At 38.6% G+C, this 24,547-nt stretch overlaps 1 long non-coding RNA gene across 2 annotated transcripts in view; it reads left to right on the forward strand.

Moving 5' to 3' along the window:
- Positions 1-24,547, forward strand: part of LOC106738310 (uncharacterized) — a 99,125-nt gene that overhangs the window by 65,510 nt on the left and 9,068 nt on the right. For both annotated transcript variants that reach the window (XR_002090159.2, XR_002090158.2), the window contains exon 3: positions 5,645-5,811. This is a non-coding gene — a long non-coding RNA (uncharacterized LOC106738310). The remainder of the gene's footprint in view (positions 1-5,644; positions 5,812-24,547) is intronic.

Below are 24,547 nucleotides of genomic sequence, written 5' to 3' on the forward strand. Positions count from 1 at the left end.
AGCTGGTCGAGAAGCAGGGAGTCCTTCTCAAGGAAGGGCTTGAGGACCACCAAGATCTGGAAGATGGTATCCTACATGGTGCCATCCACTAGCCAGTCTCCTCCTCCTCCACAGGTACTGCCAATGAACCCTAGAATGCATACTCCTGGTTGACAACCCCTGATTTACAAGATAAACCTAGAGATTTCAAATAGGAAGTAATGTCAAAAATATTCTGACCTGTTGTGGTCTTTCTGAAAAGAGAATTGCTCTATTATTTTTCTTCACTCAAAAATGAGTGAAAACTAAGAGTTGACATTTTTCAAGGGATGCCTTGAGAGTGAATATGGGTACCTTGAGGTGAAAAAAAGGCTAAGAACCACTGTTCCAGGTACTAATTTGTAATAGAAAAAAAATTAAAGGAAAAGTCTAGCTCCTGAGAATTTTTTTTTGTATGAAGTGTATTGTTTAATAAAATTGTTACATCTTGTGGCAGTAACTCTTCAAAGAAGGCAGTAATTGCAATTAATTTTTAGTCTGTTCCACATATTTGATGATAGCTCTGATTCATGCTATTATATTCTCTCTTCCTTCACCCACAGCAAAACAAACTTAATTTGATTCATACCCTTAGGAAAAAAATTCAAAATTACTCACATGGTTATGATTCAGCTCTTGGCACAGAACCCTATCCTCCTCCATCCTCCTCTTCTCCCACCCAAATCACCCCTACCCTCACCCACTGTATATTTATGTCATTGCAATCTGAAAATGTAGTGTGGCTGTTCAAAAACAGGGTAAAAGAAATGCTTTTCCGAAGTGCTGTATTACTTATATCTAAATGAGTTTAACAAGGTTTCTTGGTGACTAGTGATATGGAGGCAGCAGAAGTAATCTCTATATGTGTGTGTTTGAAGTAATGTGAAAAGTAGTACTGTGTTCTATTTGGTTTTAACAGCTAAGAACAGCTAAAGCTACCTGCAATACTGTATAAATATGGAGGCATTCTCACATTTATTAATTTGATCTTTCAGAAAAGGAACTTTTTGAAGGGTCCTGTGTGCTTTAATGATTTACACAGAAACCCCCCCCCCTAATCTCTCACTAGGTAAAAGGAGAAAAATATACCCTTAACGAGCTGGGTTTTTTAATGTTGACATGTGTTGAAACTTTTAACTTTTTTGGTGCTGAAATCATTTCTAACATGACTTTATAACAGCTTGCCCTGTTCCCTGTAACTTGCATCCCTTCTTTAAAATGTAAGCGACCATACTTACCACAAAGTAACCATGAACATGGGAAATTACTGTAGACTGGGTGACATGCTGGAAGTTCATATCCTAACCTTACCTCCTAAGAGCTTATTTGTGTGCCTGTATGGTGACAATCATTAAAAGGGAATATGGGAGAGGAACATAAGGGTCCAATGTTCACAAGTGATGACCACCTACAATTCTACTTGAAATCCAATAGTAGTTGTGAAACTGACCCTTATGTACCTGTACTGATGAGCACAGCAGAGTTAATACACAATGATGTTAGACCTAAGTCAGCCTCTGCTCTCCCCCTCCCAACCCAGCTGATGCCTCTTATTGCTTGTCTAACTCTCATATCCCGCGGCCACTGACTGCCTCACTATTGGCTGGGCTGAACTGCTTCTCTTTGGATGGGGTGGGATTCCTCAGAGCTTGCTCCCATTTCTCAGCGGAGCAGGCAATGGGAAGACATCTGCTTCTTCTTTTTTCCCAGCTTGGTTTATACCTGGCTCAGAGTCCCAGTTCTCACAGTGTTATTGTGAATGGGCTTCACCCAAGGAAACGACAGCAGTTTGCTTAGGTGTTCTAATACTGTTGTCTGTCTGTCTTCTTACTACTCTTATTTTTTTTGCAAAAGGGAGGGACCTCTGGACAATAAGTATTTAGCAGGGATAATAGCTTGCCATAGGAAGTGCTGTGTTGGAAGGTAGAAGTGTTTCTTGGTTATATCAGACAGGATTGTGCCCTCTTCTCTCTTGCACAGTTGCGTATTGATCACAGCTCAGACACCATGAGCACAGTATAATAATCTAGGTAATTGGTCTACCTTTTACTTGGGGCTACAAAAACAAGGAACTAGTATTTTGTCAGCAGTGGAGATAGGGAATCTTAGTGATGCTGAAGGAAAAGGCAGACAAGAAACTGTGAGAGGAAAGGTTTCTCTACCTAAATCAACTAGGGGTTCTTTCAAAGTTACAGTTATGTTTTTCTCTCTTTAAAAACGGCAGGTTGTTTTAATTTCTGGAGATCCCAGTGTCAAAAAACCCTGTATCTTAAAGTAGGACAGCACAGATTGCAGCAGCATGTGCCACCAGAAACCAGAGCCTGCCAGGCAGAGCCAAACTCCAGCTGCCGGCCAAGGTCCGTGCTGCCGGATTGCTGTGGCTGTAGCCCCCGGAGGCCCTCAGGACCCCAGGCAAGGCTCTGCTACCACATCCAGGGCAATGTGCTGCACACGTGCATGGGCATTTCCTGTGGAGAAGCAGCAGTGGCATTGTGCTGCTGCTGTTTGTCCCCAGGGAACCACATATTCCCACTCATGAAGATGTGCCCAGTGTGTTCTAATTGATTCTACCTGGGACAGAGAGTTAAGACATTAAAAGTTTGACATTTTTACCTGTAACCTTCAGCATGTCACTTAGCTGCTCCATTTCTCCACATATAGAAAGGAGTCTAAAGATGCCTATTTCCCAGGCGTGCTATGAGGGCTTACTTTACTACCCCAAAGTTTCTCATTCATGAATAAACTTGCTTTAAGGTGTTCACCTCTTCTATGCTTTGTCTGACGTTTGTCAAATTAACTGTGACTACTAACATAGAATAGCTGGAATATTTTGAGTCTGTATCATCTGAGTTGCACATTTTTTGTCTTCAAAGAACACGTACAATGTAAAATTTTGCTTTTCGTAAAAATAATCTAAATTATGTGAACATTTCATAATGAATGGTAGGGAGAAAGGAGCCTTCACACAACTCTTCTCTTTGCTATGTCCTGTCCCCTTGAATAAAGAAACTTTATTCAAATTCTAGCAAACCTGAATTTAAAAAGGGGATTATGCCCCTCAAAATACATTAGGACCTAATCATTAGGGAGAGATGAGGCATTTAAGTTAAAAGGCAATATTGTCATAGGAATAAATTAGAATAAACTGGCTAGGATTAAAATTAGGCTGAGAATTAGAAGTCATTTAACTACCCGAGGAATGATGTTTTGAAACAACCTTCCAATGGGAGTAGTGGTGGTAAACAACCTAACTAGTTTTCAGGATGAAACTAGATTGATTCATAAAAGTAATTAAAGGTTGTTGATGCCTGTGATAGTAGGGACTAATGACCCAAAAGGATGCTTCCATTCTGATATGCATCTGAAAAAGTTAGGAACATACTACTTTAGATTTCTTCTTGAACTCTATAACAAGAATTTTAATTAGTGTTTATTGATTTTGGTAAGAGTTTTAAACAAGAAAAATGAGCTTTGGACACTGAAGAGATCATGCAAAGGGTATTCAAGAAGACAGAGTGCCTCTAAGCGTGTATAGGAAGATTCTTATTTTTTTCAATAATCTTATCTGGTTATTCCTTAGTCTACTTAAGAATGCTTTCTTGAACAAATCTCATTAGAAGATAAGGGCTAATTGTAGATAGTCTGGCAATTTGAATAAAATGAATTCAGAATATAGATAATATGGGATTAAAATAGGATTGCCTCATTTTTAAAAATAACAGCACATGGAAACTCACAAAGCAACTGGCTACAAAATATTAATTTAAAATAGACATCAAATTTTTGATGTTGATGTAAAAACATATTTTCTGTTAGCCACATGCTATTCCAATTTAAAACAGTGGGGTGTTTTGGAGTGGGTGGGGGCGGGGGGGAAGGAAATAGTGGTTTAATAGAAATATTCCCTAGGTTAAATTTGGCCACTTTTAGGAATTAGTTGAGCCCTTGGACATATCACCCAATTTTAAATATTGGTTCAGTTCCTTTCTGGGTTCGATCTCAGTCATTTTTACCTTGTGGTAAAATGAAAGTACCTTGTCTCCATTGTGTGTTACTTAAAATTGCTGATGTGTTAGTTACCCCAAGGTAAACATGCACACCTTTTTAGGGATGAAGACAAGCTCTGAGTCATTCTTACAAAGGATTCTACTCCCCACTTAAAGAAGCCTGTTGTTCTGTGGAGCAGGAGGGTGGGAGTGAGGCAATTTTTGAGTCATCTTGAATGGTTGAACTGGCTTACGCTTCCTACCCATCAATAGGGATTGGCAAGAATCAGCAGTAGCAGGCAGCCTTTTAGTTGTTCCAGTTTTGTCTCTAACAGCATTTATTGCAGCCATCTGATGTTCATAACCGTATACATTTATTTATGGTACAAAAGTAGAGTTGAAGTGTGGTACAGTTCTGAGAAGGTCTCATGCACTTTCCCTTCCCCCCCCCCCATCACATAGTGACTTCAGATATTACTCTGTGCACTTTAAAAAAAGAAAAAAGATTTGTAGATAGGTGGGATAGTCTTCAACAGTTTTCAAATTTTGATTTAGCAGTTAAGCTTCTGTAGCTCTCTTTTTTTAAAACACATACTTAAATGTTATGGATAATTAATTGGCATGTATATATTTTATTGTCTGTTGTCAAACCTGCATGACTGATGGAATATTGTACTGAATGATGCTAGAAGCAGAACTAGTCACTGATTATTTGACCTAATTAAGTCACCCACTTCTCCCCCCCGCCACCACTTGAGTTTACTTGTATGAGCTGTTAAACTGCTTTGAAAAACATCTCAATTTATGCATAAGATTTACCCACATAACCTCCTTTCCTTTGAAAATCAACTTTTAACTTGTCTGTTTTAACAAAGTATTTTATTTATCAATTAATTATAAGTTTTGTAGAATAGACTGGAAAGATTTTTGTTTTTTGCTGTATTTAAAGAGAAAAGACATTTTGCTGGTGTGGGGGAAAGGGAATGAGTTGATGTCTATAGTGGATCTATAAACCAAATCTTAGTATGAGGATTAATTTAATGTGTGCCAGACATTCCTCTTATTTAGATATTGGCTAGTTCTGAATGTATCTGTGTCTGTGTGAGGCGAGGGAGTTTCCTGCTTTAAAGCACTAGCAGTCTCAGCCTGGGCGTTTTCAAGTTGAGCTTACTGCTTTCTTTCTTTTTTCTTTTTTTCCCCCCTCAATGAGTGTCCTTTGTGTAACCTCAGTAATTCAGAAATTTCTCTGCAGTAATTGGAACTGTCCTGTCATGTGACTAAGCCAGCTAGGTGCAGCAGCGATTGGTCAGCAGCTAATTGGCGGTTCTCTATAAGAGCTCCCTCCACTAGAGATAGCTGAACCTTTATTCTGTGCCACTGCTGAGTTACACTTAGGTTGTAACTCTGAGATGAGAGTGATTCAGCAACATGTGATAACACAGTTATCAGTGCTGTGGGTTTGGCTAAACCGGTGATAGATAATGAAGCCAACAGCAGCCAATTTGGATTAATGAGAGTCTCCCATGAACTGGTAACTGTCACTAAATTGTTTACTGATTAAGAGGAATGCAGTTAAAACTCTTTGCCAGGAACTTGTGTGGACTTATTTTCCTTTTTACTTCTTCTTTGTTTTGTCACAGGAAGTGCTGATAATTCCTTAGTTTGGAGAGTGACTGAAAAAAAAAATCATTCATACAGTCTGCAAAGGCACTTCTAATATTAGATTAGTCTAGCTGTGATGAAGGATTGTACATTAACAGGAGCTGCGGCAGCCTGTCACCAGGAAATACTGCTTTACTCAGAATGGGTAAGTGAAAAATGGCTTTGCTTACTAATGGATATCATCTGGTCTGTGTTAGAATTATAAAATTGTTTGCAGATTTCTAATAGTGTAACTAAGTTAAATGGGAGAACATACAAACTTGGTTATTTGGCATAGTTAAACAGAAATTTGAAAACAGTTTTGTAGGAGTAGAAGGGAATATTTAACTCTTTTTTTCTTTTCTAGAAGGAAAAGTAATAAACCTTTTCAAACAGTGTATTTAAGTAGAAGAGAGTTTAATGGATAGGCTTGTGATTTCTGCCTTTTATAGTATCCTTTTCAACAACAAAATCTTTGATCTTTAACAAAGTGTCTAAATACAAATTGTTTTAACATAATCTGTATAATACTTGATGGCTCCTGGCTAAAAAGGGAAGACCACTTTGTAATTAGCTTAAAAATGATATTAAACTATATTTGAATAGAAAGTTTTTTGGTTTTAAGAACAAAACTAAAAGTTTGAGTGGATTGTTCAGTGTGATTAAGTACAAGGGAAACCAACTTTTTTTTTTTTTATAATAGTCATTGTTCCAATTCAAAACACCTTTACATTTGTTATGTGAACTGGAAGCATTATCTGGAAAATATCCGGTTAGACAGACAGAAAAACAGCTGTGCATGTAATATAGTGCATTGGTCAGCAAGCAAATTGTGTGATGCCTCTTCATATCTGTTTTGCATGCAACACTATTTATTTTTTATTTCTATTTCTACTGTGTTGTTAAGATTATTCTAATGATAAACATGTAAAATTGCTTTGTTGTTGTTTTGTAGCTGTCACCATAAACTACTATTTTATTTTTCTCCAAATGAGTACCAAAATAAAAAGCAAATTTAGGTTTTTGATTCTACTTCATGTGTTTCATACCTTCTTCATTTGTCTTTAAAAAAATATTTGGTAATTTTATAATGCACATCTTAGTTGTTCAGAGGCCTTTCTCTCTTCCCTAATACAATTTTCGGAAGCTCTTTGAACAATGCTTTTCATAAAAATAGAATTCAAGGTTGCTGTGTAGCTAAATTTATTGCACAAATGAGCAGGAAATGCCTAATAAGAGCAATAAAAAATAGACTTTCAGATAAGCACATCTTTTAAAGGCAACCTACAGCATTACAGCAAGAACATGATCCAGTCTTTGCAATCGGACTCTTTTTCTTACCTAAGGTGTGGCCAGATGCCACCTGTGAAAATGCTACCTTTTAGCCTTAAGCAAACTGTGTTTAGAGATTTTTATAGTCTCTTGGTGGGGGAGGGGAAACATGAAACATCTGTAGCTAAGAACATTTCACACACACACATTTGCTAATTAATATTCCTTAGTTGTGCAGGAAATACAGAAGGTTCACATCTCTCTAGGATTTTTCTAGATAACTTGTGAATTTAAATATTTGAAGCCTGAAAAAATACCATTAATGGGCTTGTCTATCTTTAACATAATGACCTAACCAGTGCCCCCACCACTATTGCTCACCCCTTTGCTTTCACTCACCTGTTTTGAAATTCTTGTGTGAGGTGAAGACTGACTGAGTGATTCACGCTCGGGCTGAAATATCAGGAACTAAATAAACATGTCCTGGTGGAATTCTGTTTAGATCATCTATGTTACTCTTATGCTTTGATTTGTATCATTCTGTTGACTGCTCCCAACGTATTTATATAAAATCTTAAATTAGAAGCATGTGATCTCACCCACGATCACTTTATAATTTCTGCAGGTATGTGTAGAATTTATTGCAATTTTTTGTTAAAGTAACTTAATGGAACTATTACACAGGTTTTCCAAAATTCTAGTAGAAAGAGAGGCTCTAAAGTGAAGAAAATACTCATCAAACTAAACTTTACTATATTTCTCAGTAAATGCACACACAGGTTAACAGTGGAAATTGCTTGGGTACTGCAGGAACATAGGGTGAGGATTGGACAAAAATTCCTATATAAATAAATTATGGGTTTCCTGTATTAAAATGCTAATTTGCCTATACTAATTAAGAAAAAAATCATTTTAGTAGTTTCTAGGTATGCATTCATGAAAAGCATACCAGCATAAAAATGTTCAGTAGAATCCAAGTAATCAAACTATTTCAGCATTTTCCAGTGTCCTAGATTTGGCAATATCACTGAATTATGTGGCTCTCCCAAGTTTAATATCACTGGACTCTGGATAGGAAAACAGTGCTTGGAGATGTGTGTCACTGCAGATGGCTCTTCTGAATAGTGTTATCTGGGAATGCCAATCAGAGTGTATTTTGGTCTCCTTCCATCCTATGCAGTTCCATTGTCTTTGGTCTTATTGTGTCTGAATAAATGCAAAATTTGGTCCTTACCCCCCTGACACAATTTGCCTTCCCTACTAGTTCAGTTTTTTGGTGGTGTAGGGGGAAAGAGAACATTATACTAGTAGTTGGAAGTCTCCACAAGTTTGTCTATATTAATCAGTAACATCGTGAACTTGTTAAACTATGTAAGTCACTTCAATATCTGGAAAAAAATCTTTAAAATGTGATAGTAGGGATATATTTGGTAGCAACATGCATCACTACTCCTTATAGCATTATTCCATTATTCCCCTTCCCCTGCCCTATTTTTTTACCCCCAGGAAGGACATTTAGGAGTTACTATGTATCTATAGATCATCAAAATTCAGAGGAAGCATTATAGGGAGGCCTGGTCCTTTTTATTTTATTTTTTTCACTTTTTTGCCAAAGAATCTTTTGTTCCTGATTGCTTAGCCCCAAGAGGAATTTCCTTTTTATGTATGTCTCTGTCTCAAGTGTGAAAACTTCGTATCCTCAATTGGAAATAATTTTGCATAAATACAGAAATATTTTATTCATCCAACTATAACCTTACTACTGTAGCTTATACACCTGTAGTTGCCAGAAATCCAGTGCAGAATAATTGGAGAGGTTCTCCTGGAGGGCTATTGTGCCTATGTGTTTGGTGTTGAGTTGTTTTGACAAGTTACATACCACAGCAAGGGCTCAAAAGTTAACTGGTCTCTCTTGCTTGGGGCTATGAGAGAGAGAAATCCCTTCAAACTTGGGGTATAAAAATAGTTGTTGGTCAGTAAACTATGGCATGTGTCAGTTTTGCACGCAGTTTATTACAAACACTCAGCATTGACAAATACTTGCTAGAGTTATTGGGGGAATGTATCTTTGAATGATTCTCAGTCTTTGCTCAAAACTGTAGATGCAGCTCACATTATAAAAGCAAACGCTTTTTTTTTTTTTAATGCTGATATATCTAGGATCAAATGTTTCAATGAGTTTCTCTCTCTCATGCTTGCTTGTGTGCACACGCTCTCTCTCTCTTGGCTCCCATAGTTGGCCAGAGATTATGTATTTGAGTGATTCATTGTTAGAAATAGCAGCAGATATCAAATAGTGCCTTAAAAGAGACTGTTTGTAAGAACCAAGAGCTCACAGGTCAGAGATTACAGACAGAATTGAAGAAGAGAAGAAAGTTTAGGAATAAATGCATTGAGGGGAATTTTGAATGAGATGCCCCAAATGTGTGGTAGGATGTGGTGTGCTAGCCAATAACTATACAGTACCTAAGAGAAAAGATGAACAGTAAAACAGCAAAATTTGAAGAGGACACAGTAATTTATATATATATGGTGAGTGAACAGCTCTTGAAGGACCTACCCATATGTAGAACTATTTGGTGGCAAATGTGGGGGAACAGTATAAACAAGTGAAAAATATTGCAAATTAAAAAAATTGAGTTAATTGTTCAAGCAGGTTCTAAATTAATTATGATCACTTGGAAACAAGATACAAGTATGGTCCCCAGGAGAACAGTGGTAGTGAGAATCTGACATGACAGTCATGTATGGAGAGAGTAAAATACATATTTAATACTGTAGAGTTTAGAATAAAAATGTTGAGGAGAGGAGATGATACATCTTGGAACAGTTTAAAAACAATAGCCCAATGAGGAGGGTCTCTCTTGCTCTCTCTGGTACTGGTGCCAAACGTGCTTCGGAGCCCCCATGGGGTTCCTCCTGGGGTAGATCCATGGGATTGCCAGTGTTGGGGGTCTTGCTACTAAGGGTCTTCTTATCCAGTGGGGCCCAGGCACCCCAAATTCTGCAGCAGGCCACAACTGTATGGCAGCCCAGCAGGCTGGACTAAATTGATCTGCGGGCCAGATCCAGCCCACAGGTCTCATTTGACATCCCTGGCCTAGGATAAAGATAGAATCAATAGACAAAATTGTCCATTTGGGGAAGTTGATGAAGCAACTTGATAGTATCTGCAGGGTTTTCTATCTAATAACTTACTAGGATGATCAAACTCTTAACAGATCAGATATTTCTGGGTTTCACAGAACATCTGCAATTCCTTTTTTTTTTTTTTTTTTCAATGTCTACCCTAGAAATATTTGTGCACCCTCTTGAAGCCCTTTTATATCCTAGGCTGGTTCCAAGGTGTGTATATGTAGATGTCCGGTACTGTTTCAGTCAGTTGTTGTAATCTCCACTTGAAGAAAACCAGTCAGATATTTCAGATGTTAAGTTGTTCTGATATAATAGAATCATTTTGTTGCAATTACTACTGTTATTAGGGAAAGGGTTTCACTACCCATATTCAGAAGCTGAACACTTCCACAAGTGCCATTTGCACCGTGGAAATGCCCTGCCCTGATAGCAATCCATACATAACTCAACTTAATGAAATTTGTAAATGGATCAGTGTTGGGATTTCAATTTTATTGGTGTTCAAAACATTCCTTGGAAGAGAGAATGATTTGTTCTTGGAAGGTGTGAAAAGCAGGTTTCATTACAGAGCTATAAAGTTATAGTAAATGATGCAGCTCTTCATTTGAACCTGTTTAAATTTTTCATTATCAAACTATTGACTTAAGCTCAACTTCATATTATGTAAAGATAATGTTGGCCTCTCAATGGTAATTCTAAACTACATCTTTACAATAATGCTCTGCTTAATGTGCATTGTGATGGCTTTCTGTAGATCTCTTGGTCATTTTTTTGTACACCGAAGTGTCCATTATTGAAAACGTATGACAAATAACCATAGGTTATGCATTTTTATTAGTTTAATAATCGGTGCATGCCAGAAGTTCTAATTTTTCTTCTCTATCAGGAATATCTACTACAAATAGGTGCTTAATGCTGTACAAAGATTTCTAGTGGTCTTGATCCTGGTGAAATCATGTGTTTGTAAATTAATGCTCATTTTTAAAGCAACATCTGATCTAAATTTTGCAAGGAGCTTTTTTCCACACGTTAAGGAAAATGTCACAAGTTTGGATGATTTAGGAATAATCAGTATTTGTATTAAACGTATTTTTGCCGCCGTTGCCTAACAAGTGCTTAATCTAGCAATAAATGTTAAATGATCTTTGTTAACAAATTGTGCTTCATTTTCCCCTTGCAAATAGTTGAGTTATGGCTACATTTGGCAAAAGTTTTAAGGTAAAAGCAAACAGAATTAAGGACCTCTGTTTATCATACCACTAATGTTTAAAGACCAGTTTAATACTTGTATAGCACAGTAAATAGTGTTTGAGAAAGGGGGTGAATGGAGAGTATATTCCTGACAAATACAGGCTGAATCTGACAATGAGGCTGTTCAGCATTACAGTACAGTAAATGGGGTTGTGCATCCCTGGTGTATGCCAAGGTGGGAGTTTTACCTTTGGAATGGTTCCTCCTGTTCTTGTGACCATAACAAGATGGAAACAATCCTGGCAGCTAGTCAGCAAAGATTGGGGGAAAGGGAGGATAGGGATAGAGAAGGGGGCTTTGAGGCATGAAAGAAGATGAGGAAAAGAGATGTCTGGGCACTCCAGTCTACTTAAATGATACCTAGCAGCATCTGGGAAGAGAGTGGCGATTTTGGCCAATCCAGATGATATGGGTCACATGCGTGTTTATTTCATTTAGAGGTACAAGTGAGCCTGTATTCCAGCAAGCTGAGAGAAAAGGAAACCAGGCTTTAAACCCAATCCATTAGGTTTAGTTAACTGAAAAGTAGTCAGCCCAGGATCTGCACAAGCAGAGACACTTCATCAAATATATTCAATCCCTGAAACCTATTGCCCTTAAGTAAACTTAAAGTGCTGCCTGTCATATACAGTAGGATTTTTGTGGTTATGGATTTAATACGTATTAATAGTGAGGATAAAGGTAATATTTCCAGGCTTCCATTTACTTAAAAGAACATACACCGAGTGTTTTATATTTACATTTATTTTAAAATGGTGTCTAAAGTCATTAAATAGCTACATAAATGAAACAGTCCTATTTTGCTTTTCTGTCCATTAAGATGTGAACTTTTGAGAAGCCAGTATATTCTACTGGAGACTAGCTGTATTTAGTTAATACTGTTATGCAGTCAAACTTACATTTCAGCTACCAATTTAAAGGACAAAATGAGGATTTAGCCTCAGCAATAATGCATGATGATGTAAACTTGGACTATTTTTGATGACTATGAAGCAAAGAGCCTAAGTCAGTAATCATTGTAGATTTTAAGTTCACACTTAAAAAAACGAAAAGAAATAAAAACCTTTTCCCCTAGTCTTTGCAGTAGTGCAACAACCTTCCAACTCTGAGGTATTTACCAGTGGGCAAACACCAACTGGAATTAATAAGACACTAATCAGGTATTCTATCTATTCAGAACTGTGGAGATGGCAGCACAAGTGAAGCAGTATATTCCTTCAAGTTGCTGCACTGAAGGTCTGGAATTATTGATGTGGGAATGGTGCTCCTCCCAGAACAGATTTAACTAGAGAAGTGCAGAGTACCATACTGTCTCCATATATAAGGCCATGGCATGGGGAGATGATTTCAAAGTTCCTCCTTCCTTCCAACAGCTGTAGGTAATAGGACTTCCATTATAAATCCTATTAAATGGTTTATACGACCTGTAGGAAGGATCCAGGAAAAGTACCCAGTAGAAATATAAGCAAAAAGGTGATGAATGTTCTAGAAGTTGTAGACTTTCTTACTGGAATATTGCCCCTGAATCTCATTTTTAGGACGCCTACTTTTGACATGTCTCTGGCTAGGTAGGTTTTCTGTTAATTACTTTGGGTGCTGACACGAGAGACATTTTGTCATGCAGTTTGCCCCTTGAAGTGCTTTACAGCTGTTCCCTTACAGATGAACATGGCTGCAGAGCACTTTAAAAGGGCCTGATCTCATGACAATCTGAACCCTCGTAACGAGGGTTCAGATGAATGCACTCCAAAGTGGAGCACCTTCATTAACCTAACATTACCCCTCCCCCCAGTGAGGTGGGGGGTTCCAATCCACCTGCTCCACCATTACACTGGCTGGGCAACCCCCAAACTGAGCTCCATTTGTTCCCTTCCCTTCCCTCCCATTCTGAGGACAGCACCAGGGTTGCGGGGGGGGAGGGGGGGGGTTAGGGAGAGCAGCTGCAGACTCGCAGCCATTTCAAACTGCAGCTTGATTTCTCCCCAACTCCTGGGACCCAACAGCAAGTGTCTGTTGGGTCTGGGGGATCACTGTAACTCATGGCGCTTCCTACAAAGTGCCATGGGTTACAGCAGAGAGCTGCATCTGTCAGCTCCCTTTTAAGATGATCAAAAATAACAGTAGCCTTAGGTTAGCTGCCTGCTAGGTAGGGTGACCATATGAGAGAAAGAGAAATCCAGGACACTCCCTTCCCCTCTCTCTTCTCCCCACCCCCCAGGTCAGCAGTGTTGCTGCAGGCAGAGGTGGGGATGAGAGCGGGACAGTGTGGTACACTGGGCAGGCAGGCAGCAGTGGTACCTGCCTGGTATGCCATGCTATGCCATCTTTCTGCTGATCTGTGCCTTGTGCCTCTGCATTTCTGGGATGCTCATTTTAACTTTCACCAGTCAGCTAGGACTGGCCTCCAAAAACTGGGACTGCCCCAGCTAAACGAGGACTTTATGGTCATCCTACTGGTAGGTCTTTCCTGCCTGTGTGCAATCTCTAACACTTCAAGGTATTCACTACTAAGACAAAAAGAGAGGGTCTGTGGCTAGAGCAAGGAAATATAAATCCGATTCTGGCCTGTTTCCATTCTGCTATTGATCTACTTTGTAACTTGGAAGAGGGTGAGGGGCAGGGTGCAGGGGCAAATCTCTTGCTGGACATAAGGACTTTAAGGGAGTGGGACATTCAGCTCCTGTTTGATTTCATAGTGTTAGGCACCACATTTGTGTTTCTAAGGGACTTCCAAAAAGGTTCAAAAGTGGCCAGTCCTATCCAACCTTCTGACCTCAAACTACCAATCTCAATGAGTACTTTTTTGTAGAATATGCTGGATGATGGTGTCCATATGCTGTGCCAGTTATCAACACTTGGATTCTGAGGTTATAGGTGACTTGGAAATGTTTATAGTCTCGGTTCCTTTTTTCCTCCTCCTCTATAATTGAAAGTGCAACTGTAATAATGTATAGCTGTACCAGTTAGACTGTCACATTACTAGTCTTTTACAGTTTAGAAACTGCTAGTTGGAGAATAATCTGATCTTTGTGCTGTTAACTGTCACCCAAGCAAGAAGTTGTCCAGCTTTATATAGAGAGTTCTCTTCCTTCTCTCAAATGGCTTGTGTGTGTAGAACCAATTTTGATCAATAAGAATTGTGTACACTGATCCCGAAAAGCTGGGAGGATCTTTTCCTTGTGTTCTTAAATTATTATTTGATGGGCAGGACAAGGGAGAAGCCATGCAGTTTCTTAATGTAAAAGATTAAATTTCTTTTTACCGTGTTGAGAATATTAATAACAGTAAAACTATGTTGAGAGTTATACTATCCAGTAAGAACCAGAATGACACCTGTTTTATATTTCTTTTCCCACAAAGGAAATCTCTTTATGATGAACAATAACATCCTTCTATAGATTTGTTTGTTTGTTTGTTTCCTCAAAGTAGCCAGCCATTATAGGCACTACTTGCATTCCCTTTCAAAAGAAGATCTAGTGTAGCCGAAACCATGCATTATAGCTATTTCACAAAAAAAATATGTTGCAACTTGTGTGTAAAAGAAAAGTTTCAGTCCCAAAACCATAATTGCCTTAATATCTATCTATCTATCTATCTATCTATCTATCTATCTATCTATCTATCTATCTATCTATCTATCTATCAGCTTAAACTAAGGAATCCATTCTTTGCCTTCTGGTTGGAGAGGAAAACCATTTTCTACGAGAGACTAGCAGCAACTTTGACCTTTCCTTCTCCCCAGAATCTGCATATTCTGCATTTTTATTTTACTTTTAAAGCTACTACAGATATGTCCCTAATGACAATCTGATTAAATTGGACAAAACATTAGTTTTGACAAGTTTTGCGTTGTGTAGTTTCAGTTCCCCTGACTCTTTGTCACCACTTTAAATAATTTATCCTCAAATTACAACAGAACAGTCCACATAAAGGCATTCTACATGACCAGCATGGATATCCTTCATAGCTTGAGTATACATCAACTAAAAAACAGCAGAAAGACAGGACAGGGAATCCAGTTTAAATGTTCATAAAATAGATATTCAAATACTTTAAACAAAGCTAGTAGAAAACTTCTGCTGAAACTTATATTGTCTCTTCTGGAGGACCAGAGACATTTGAGTGGCACATCATTTGTCATGAAACCATAGCAGTTTTTTATGAAACCTTGTCTCTGCTCTTTCTAAGTGTTTTTGGCAAAATGAATTGCTTTGGGGATTTTTTTTTTCTGTGTTGTATTTTTAATTCTAGGATGTTTTATAGGAACTTTATAAGAATATTGCTTATGTTTCTGCAGCATTCTAGTACTTATTCTTGCAATTTATTCATTTCTAAAATAAACCATTTACTAGACACCTTGATTAAAGAGAACACACCTACTTCATTGTGATGCTACCCAGGGAAATGCTTTAGTGCAGTTTTTCAGTGAGTTTAAACAATAGATTGATTTTCTGCAAAATAGGTGTGCCATTAATCTTAAATGGAGTGCCTGTTTTCTGCAAGCCTATATATGGGTAACAGGGAAAAAGCATATAGTAAAGTCTCTCTACACTGGGAAATGTATATTATCAATATCAGTTTACAACTGTTTCATTGCTAAATGAGTTCTCTTACCAGGATGAAATTTTGTTGGCTGCTTTGTCCTAAGACAATTCAGGAAATGGAAATGTATTGTACAGCATAATGTATTTGTAGTAGCATGTAAGATCTGAACATATGGCCAGTTGTTAGATTACATGCAAAGTGTGCTAGTTAAATAAACTTTCATAAATAGATATGGATGATGCATTGTAAGGGCTAAACTGTCCTCATCTTGGTCTGTGGGTTCTTTGGAGCCATGCTACTTTAACTTGCAAAGAAAATGTCCTTCGTCTACATGATATTCTCTCATCATGTTTTGTGTAATAGGTGCTCAGGTTCTGTGGTGCTGGGGAAAGCAGTATGCATATACATAGGCATATGTCAATATGTATACGTGTGTGCTACCTTGATACAGGGGGGCATACAGTGCCTTTGTGTAGGTACTTCATTAGAGAATCAGGAGGCATACGCTAAATGCAGGTTGGCTGCATGGTATTCCTATTCATATCTTGAGCACACTCTCTAGAGTGATTAGGCAGTGGATGGGTGCTGTGAAATGAGTCAGTTCCTGTTCTTTTGGTTGAAGCTTCGTTAGGAGTTTAAAAAAAAAAAATTATTTCAGAATGTGGATGTGGTCAACAGAGTCATTTTCTAGGCATGTAAAAGGAAACCCGCATCAACTGTGAAAGTGAACTCTGAACTTCTATCCCTCCAAAAACTGAACTGGAGCAGCACTGGATGGTAATATTCACATGCCATTTTCATCCCCCAACTCATAACTTCAATACTATCTATTTATGTTCTTGAATGGCAGTTATACCACAGCTTTTATAGTAGACATGCTGGTTCTGCATACTATTCTCTCTTCCAATTCCCTATCTTCAATAATGCCAGTTTGGGGTGGGAATGAATGGGAAGAATGTTCAGCATCTGCTACACATGCAAGTTGAAAGCTATTTGCCTTTTTTGTTTCCTGAAGTGTATGCATATGTTCAATGGCTGTTTAGGTAGTATCGAAATCAGTAAATATTGTTCTGTTACTGTTCACAGGCCTCATTCTTACTCTTCTTTAAAAAAATTTTTTTTTTACTCTTTCTCACTGTTTCCACAACACACACAAATGCAAAAACTGCTCCTTAGGGTGCCTTTATACTAAAGGGACACTGTTCAAAATCTCTGTAAAACTCAGTGGCTTGACAACAAGGCCACTTGTCAGGAACAGATAATTTTTTTTTTAAATTTCTTTTATTTTTGTAAGAGAGATCCTCCACATGCTCTGGAGAAGTTCCTTGAAGTAGTAGGCATAATATTATTATTTTGCCTGATTGCACTATACAACTTGTCTCAGAAATAAGCCCAATATAAATAACTAGTGATGAACACTACATTTTATTTTCAATTACAAACATGTAATCATTATCCTGTGCTGGTGTTAGTTGTATTACTACAGCACCTGAGACTTGACAGCCAAGGCCCATTGTACCAGGCAGTTACACTCTCTAAACTTAATAAAGTTGCTTCCTGTCCTAAAAAGATCTTGATTTGCTAAGGCGGTAACATTCTAACTGTACAAATACATGGAAACAAGATTTTCTTGTGCCTGAAGAGTTTACTACACAGATGGTAGGAAGCTGTTTTGATGGCAGAGTTCACATGCTGAAAGGTTAACTTTTGGATTCCCATATGGGATATTGTTGTAGTCTCTTTAATTAGACTAGCATAAGCAGTGAATAATAGTGGAGAAGTCTTTGACCAACAGTCGTAGTTGGCAGCTCTTGTAGGACTGAAGTCCAGTTCTAAATTCTGAAAGGAAATGTTAAGTACTTTGCTAACTGGTTCGGAATGCAGTAAAAAGACAGAGCACCTGCTGTACAAAACAAGGATGCTTGGACATGCTGCACTTGAACATCACAGGGTGTTTTTGAAAAAAGTATCTTTCTAGGAGGAACTATGTAATAGACTGTAAGCTTTTTTTAGGGCAGGGACTTCCTTGCATTTGTACAGTGACTAACACAAAGCTATGAATGGGACTCTTAGAAATTCCTGCAATATAAATAATAAATGCCTCCAAATTTTAAAGTTAATCCCATTATAAAGATTGTAGAGGATACTAGTAAAACTCATACCTAAAAATGGGCTTTAGATATCCTAAATGAGCCTTGCATCATCTACACTGGCTAGTGTAACACCTCTAGAACTCTTTCCTCAGGTTGAAGCTCTATATACAATGAAGTACTAACAAGTTTCTGTCAGTGCTAGTGTTTAAAACCAATGCTAAATTGACCTATTGTAGTAATATTCAGGAAACTCAGTCTCACCTAAGGCAAGTTCAGAGGTTAATGTTTCATTAACTGTAATATTGTTGTGCTTAGAAGTATTTTTCCCCTTTATGAAAACTATTCAAATATCGTTAAAGTGTATATCAGTTTTATATAAAACTCGCACAATAATGTTTTAGTAAAGACTAGTCTTTCTTTTGATCTTGTTTAGATATAGTATCCATTTTTTTTCTTATCTGCATTATTGAAGGTTCAGTAGCTGGAAGTTGGTTGAAATATATTTTAAGTGGGTTTTTTTTATGTTCAGAGATCTGAACAGAGATTATTTGATCCAATGAACAGCCTTGTGAATGACCACTACTTTAAACAGGGGGAAGAAACAGAAAGTGAAATGACTTGCTCAAGGTCAGAATAAGAATTCTGTTTTAGGCAGTTTTAGGTTTTGGAACCATCTCATTCTCACTCTTTGTGCTTGTGATAGTAGGTAGTTCTTTTTAGGCAAGGTAATGTAAATTGAAACTTCAAATTACAAGTGCTAATTCAAAAGGAAAAGTGATTGTCTCTGATACTTCCTGCTGTTCAGTCAGAATATAAGACTGAATTATTAAGAATAATGAATCAAAAGTGATTTTCAGGAAGTACCAAGTGGATTTATTCTGTCCAATAATGCACTTGATAAGATGTCCTTGATGTACTAAATAGCAAGTTAAAGCCCTCTCTACTCTTATTTCGTCTATAGCAACAATGAAAGCATACAGTGTAAGAGCTGAATATGAAGTTAGGTTAAACAGTCTTCACATTTTCTAGGCCTGTGTTATGTGAATCTAAAAAAATAAGTCATGGCACTAATGGATCTGATGGTCATTTCTATTAAGCTGTTTATTCTGTCACTTACTCTTACTTTCCAATGAAGTATTTTGCCATGGATGGTTTTATTTTATTTTATTGTATTAGAAAATTTGACTTGATACAAAAGTTATTAAAAACAATGTAGATAATTTTTATTCACAATCAAACATGTATACCTCAGTATTGTCATTGCTTTAATTGGAAATGGAAAGCATGTGTCAGAAGTTGATGCTAACTTTTCTTTTCCTAATGGGGTATTTGGCCATCCTGTCTACAATGTATCATGACTTAATCACTTAAAATAGTTTAGAATTTACTCATTACTAAAATGTTGATTTTTTTTTTTTCCCCCCTCTCCCCCCCCCCCCCTCGAGTGACAGAAAAGGGACTCGAAACATTTTCTGATTTACCACTGACTATAGGATTTTGGGGACCACATTGTATACTGACTTAGCACAACCTAGGCAACCTCAGTGAAGTTGTTTTGTTCTGAAAGGTAATGATTTGGGTTTAATATAAGCTGCTCACTAGGGCAGTTAGTGACTTATTGAGTGTAGTACTACAATATAAAGCAGATTGGCTAACATGTAATCTGTGGTGTGTGAATGAAATGACCCAACACTTATTGATAACTTCTTTAGTTGAACATTTAGTAATCTCCCATTTCCAAATGAGGACCGTTGCATCTACTTTCTGCAAAGAGGGTGTGGTGTGTAAGCTTCAGGAGCCTAGATAACTTATGAAGTGATCCTCAGTTTGACAAAGTTTGGGTGCTCCATGGCTATTTAACCAAAGAGTTGGTGCTTTAATGAAATATTTTTAGCTTTCTGATACTGAGAGCACTTTGTAGAGCTTATTCCTTCTCTGTATTCAGCAGTGTGTAGGAGTGTTCCTTTTTAAAATGATGTTGAATAGACATCATTGAATATTGACAATATTGAATATATTGTTATATGCTGTTTTCTTGTTTTAGTTCAGCAGTGGTTTATATCTTGCATACAGAATACCTCAGTGTTTATGAGACAAAGTAGAGCCCCTCCTTACACTCCAGTCGTATAGTCTGCACTCTGCCTATTCATAAGAAACCCACTGATCACACAAATATACAGTCCAAATTTAGGAGTATCTTATGACTAGTTTGCTTGTCTATCTATAACTGCAACTCTGCAATAAGAGAAGTTCCCCCAACAGAGCAATTGGGTTTTGTATAAAAGAATATGCAAGGACCAATGGTATTTAATAACATTTAAAGTTGCTTTCAGGAATCTTAATTTCCTTTATTCTTTCCTCATTTCCAAATTTGCTATTTCCTCAATTCTATATTAAATGTGTTCCCTACTAACCTTCCCCCTGCCAGATATGAATAATACAATTTTTCTCCTTCAAAGTAAGAATGCCATAATCCAGGACAGGGATACAAGTTGTAACCGTGTTGGTCTAAAAAGCAGAAGCAGATAAAACTATGGGTAGAAGTGATATTTTTGTATTAGACCAACTAAACAGTAGCAAAAAAAGTCTTCCTTTGCAAGCTTTTGTGCTCAAACACCCTTCATCAGGCAGAGGAGAATTTGAAGATTGTAAAAGTTATCCCAGATAGAAAAGAAACTTTATCTTGCACAGGGGAGGTAAGGGATGGTGGGATTCCCCTGGGTTTCAAAGTCCATTTGTGAAAAAGTTGCTCTGTGACCCATGCAGATGAGGCAGAAACAAGGCTCCATCAGGCTTCTTCCCTGAAGGTGTCAGATGTCAGGCAGGCAATTGAATTTTGCTTTTTTCCTGTTCTAGCAATGAAGTTCACATTTCCAAGTGGCTAATTACTATACCTTTCATGTTTCAGGGATATAAATTCTTCAGGGAAGAAGAACCTACATCTACCTCCCCCTGAGCCCCCTGGACAAGCTACCTGAAGCTCTGTCCTGCTCCCAGCCCTGGCCCTGGGGCCCCATATACCACCCTGGCTGGGCAGTGCCCCCAGCCCTTGCCCCACTCCCTCACTGTAGAAGCCTAGATCTGCCCCTGCCCCCCTCCCCCCGATACCTCTTCTGCCCCCAATAGGCTTACCTGCAGGGAGCTGCTCTCCACACTGCCTGGATGTCGTATACTTAGACTTCAGGAAGGCCTTCGATACGGTATCCCACCCCATACTGGTGAACAAGTTAAGAGGCTGTGACTTGGATGACTACACAGTCCGGTGGGTGGCGAATTGGCTAGAGGGTCGCACCCAGAGAGTCGTGGTGGATGGGTTGGTTTCGACCTGGAAGGGTGTAGGCAGTGGGGTCCCGCAGGGCTCGGTCCTTGGACCGATACTCTTTAATGTCTTCATCAGCGACTTGGACGTGGGAGTGAAATGTACTCTGTCCAAGTTTGCGGATGACACAAAGCTATGGGGAGAAGTGGACATGCCAGAGAGCAGGGAACAGCTGCAAGCAGACCTGGACAGGTTGGACAAGTGGGCAGAAAACAACAGAATGCAGTTCAACAAGGAGAAATGCAAAGTGCTGCACCTAGGGAGGAAAAACGTCCAGCACACCTACAGCCTAGGGAATGACCTGCTGGGTGGCACGGAAGTGGAGAGGGATCTTGGAGTCCTAGCGGACTCCAAGATGAACATGAGTCGGCAGTGTGACGAAGCCATCAGAAAAGCTAATGGCACTTTATCGTGCATCAGCAGATGCATGACTAATAGATCCAAGGAGGTGATACTTCCCCTCTATCGGGCGCTGGTCAGACCGCAGTTGGAGTACTGCGTGCAGTTCTGGGCACCGCACTTCAAGAGGGATGCGGATAACCTGGAGAGGGTCTAGAGAAGGGCCACTCGTATGGTTAAGGGCCTGCAGATCAAGCCCTACGAGGACAGACTAGAGAAACTGGACCTTTTCAGCCTCCGCAAGACAAGGTTGAGAGGCGACCTTGTGGCTGCCTGTAAGTTCATCACGGGGGCACAGAAGGGAATTGGTGAGGTTTTATTCAGCAAGGCGCCCCCGGGGGTTACAAGAAATAATGGCCACAAGCTAGCAGAGAGCAGATTTAGGTTGGACATTAGGAAGAACTTCTTCACAGTTCGAGTGGCCAGGGTCTGGAACGGGCTCCCAAGGGAGGTGGTGCTCTCCCCTACCCTGGGGGTCTTCAAGAGGAGGTTAGATAAGCATCTAGCTGGGGTCATCTAGACCCAGCACTCTTTCCTGCCTATGCAGGGGGTCGGACTCGATGATCTATTGAGGTCCCTTCCGACCCTAACATCTATGAATCTATGGATCTTTCCCAGCCATGTGCATGTCTGTAGTTGCACATGACACTTACTTTGTCCTGTTCCTGGCAGCCCCAAGTAGCCCTTTGCAGGCTGGAATGCTGTCAGCCTGCAAGGGGAAACCTGGATCCCTGCATAATGCTGTGAATCCAGGAAAAATGCTGTCCCAGAGTCATGCAACCTAGCACCAAGATTTGATCCCATTCCGGGACTCTCCTGCCCAATTAGGGATGGGTGGTCACCCTATGAGGATGGGGAAGGGGGAGAGAGAGAGAGTCTTCCTTACTCTAGGTCATCCTATCTTCTGAATGGTTCTTCCTATCTTAAATTTTGCCAGCTGTGAGTCTTGTTAAACTGGAATTGAACAATATACCACAAGCTCTTTCTTGGAGTGAGCTTATAGGGAGAGAGACCTAATGAGGAGTAAAAATTTTTCAGAAAGGCTAAGATCCCAAGTTCAAAATATGCAAATTACACAGCTAACATCACTTAAACCCACCATAACTTTGACTCTCCTACCACTTTTAAACTTACCTTCCATCCACCCAACAGTAATCTTCATGCCCAGTTTAAAATGTAGTCTGCAGAGCTCTGTACATTTTTTTTTAAAGTAAAACAGCTGTGTTCATAAGGTGACAACTTGTATGTGGAATGTACTACAGCACCTTAGTTTTGTATTCACCAATATTACATGGGACTCCATAGACTCTGTTGTATTCTTCTGCTTGAGGACATGTTTAGGAGGCAGCTTGGCATACTAATCCATAGCACTACTTATTTTACTAACAGAAGCATCTCTGTCTACACTGGTTATAGTCCAAAAATGGCAAAGAGCCTTGTGAGTTTGTAGTGTAAACAAAAGCAGTTGGGATGGAATGGTGCACAGACATTGTAAGGAAGGTAGTCTTCTGGCCAGCTAAAATGTTCCTAGATTTCAGTGTCTTTTAAAATAATTTTCATAACCCCTTATAGAATTTGGTTTTAGCTGTCTGAAAGATTTCTCTTTGTTGAGAAATAATGATTTTTTTATGTCATGAGAGATGCATGGCTTCCAGAATAATAAAGGTGTACCTGTGTGCCCTGAAGGAACAATTTATTGGGCAGTTTCTGGTTAGCATTAGGGTATTGTTGAGTGGATAGGAGGTCAGATTTTCAGGTGAGCTAAACTGGGAATGTATACACTCTTGAGGTTTTTGAACGTCTAAAATTTTTTAACTCTGGATTTTCAAGTTTTACAAAAGTGTCTACCTTCCTGAACTCTCACCTTCCTTATAGATTTTGTCCTTAACACTGCACCTGAAATGACTTGTAGTATGTTTGCTCATCTGTACCTTTAGTTTAACCAAACTTCTTGTCTTTGCATTTTCTTTAAGTTCATTGAAAATGTTTTGAACCCTCATCCCTTCCCAGATGCACTGAATCATTTGCCTTATTTTCCAGGAAAAAAATCTACATTTGCATAAGATTGTAGATGTGAAAATTTGGGTGGATTTAATTTTCTTTGGATAAAGTTAGGATTGTAGTAGAAAGTGAGCTTATAGGAATGGTTCAACCAGGGTGATAGAGAAATTTGTTACAGTACTATTACAAGATATTTACACGTGGAAAGCAAGTTGCTTAAAGCATCCTGTAGAAAAATTCATTGCTACAGCCTTTATTAGAATCTAGATCTTCTGCCTGTTAAACCCACATTTAATTCAGTAGGCCTCCAGAACTAATCTTTGCTACCTCATACATGCACACATTAACTTAACCTAATTCTGGTTCACATATGAAATGCAATAATATCTATTTTGGGGTTTTGCCAGGCTAGCTGGTGCTGCTGCTGTTACTCAAGATGCTCAGAGCAGGTAATAAAGACAGTTAACCACATTTCTGAAGCTGGGGAGGCAGGTGGTTTTTAAATAGTGTTTTAGGTTTGAATATTGGTAAGCTGGTATGTTTCATCTTAAGATGGTGATGGGTAACCAAGAAACTAACATATCTAAGAGTAGACAGATAAATTTAAGAGGGCCTGCTAGCATCTTTGTACTTGATCCTGGACGCAGGAGGTTATAAAGATAATCACTCTTCAATTTTAAACAATGCCCTCAAGGTTATATAAGGAGTCATTATCCAAAATTCAGAATTTAGAATTCAGATGTTACTGGTTCTCATCCTTATATTTAGATGGCAATTCTATGCTGTTTTGATTTATTTGCCATACTGTGGCTCTGCACTGATTTTAGGGAACTTGTTCCTCAAGAAATTTGAAATATAGCTTGAATAAAAGACTAAACAAATTTAAC

Source organism: Alligator mississippiensis, chromosome 1, assembly GCF_030867095.1.
Source record: "Alligator mississippiensis isolate rAllMis1 chromosome 1, rAllMis1, whole genome shotgun sequence".
In the NCBI taxonomy this organism is placed as follows: domain Eukaryota; kingdom Metazoa; phylum Chordata; order Crocodylia; family Alligatoridae; genus Alligator; species Alligator mississippiensis.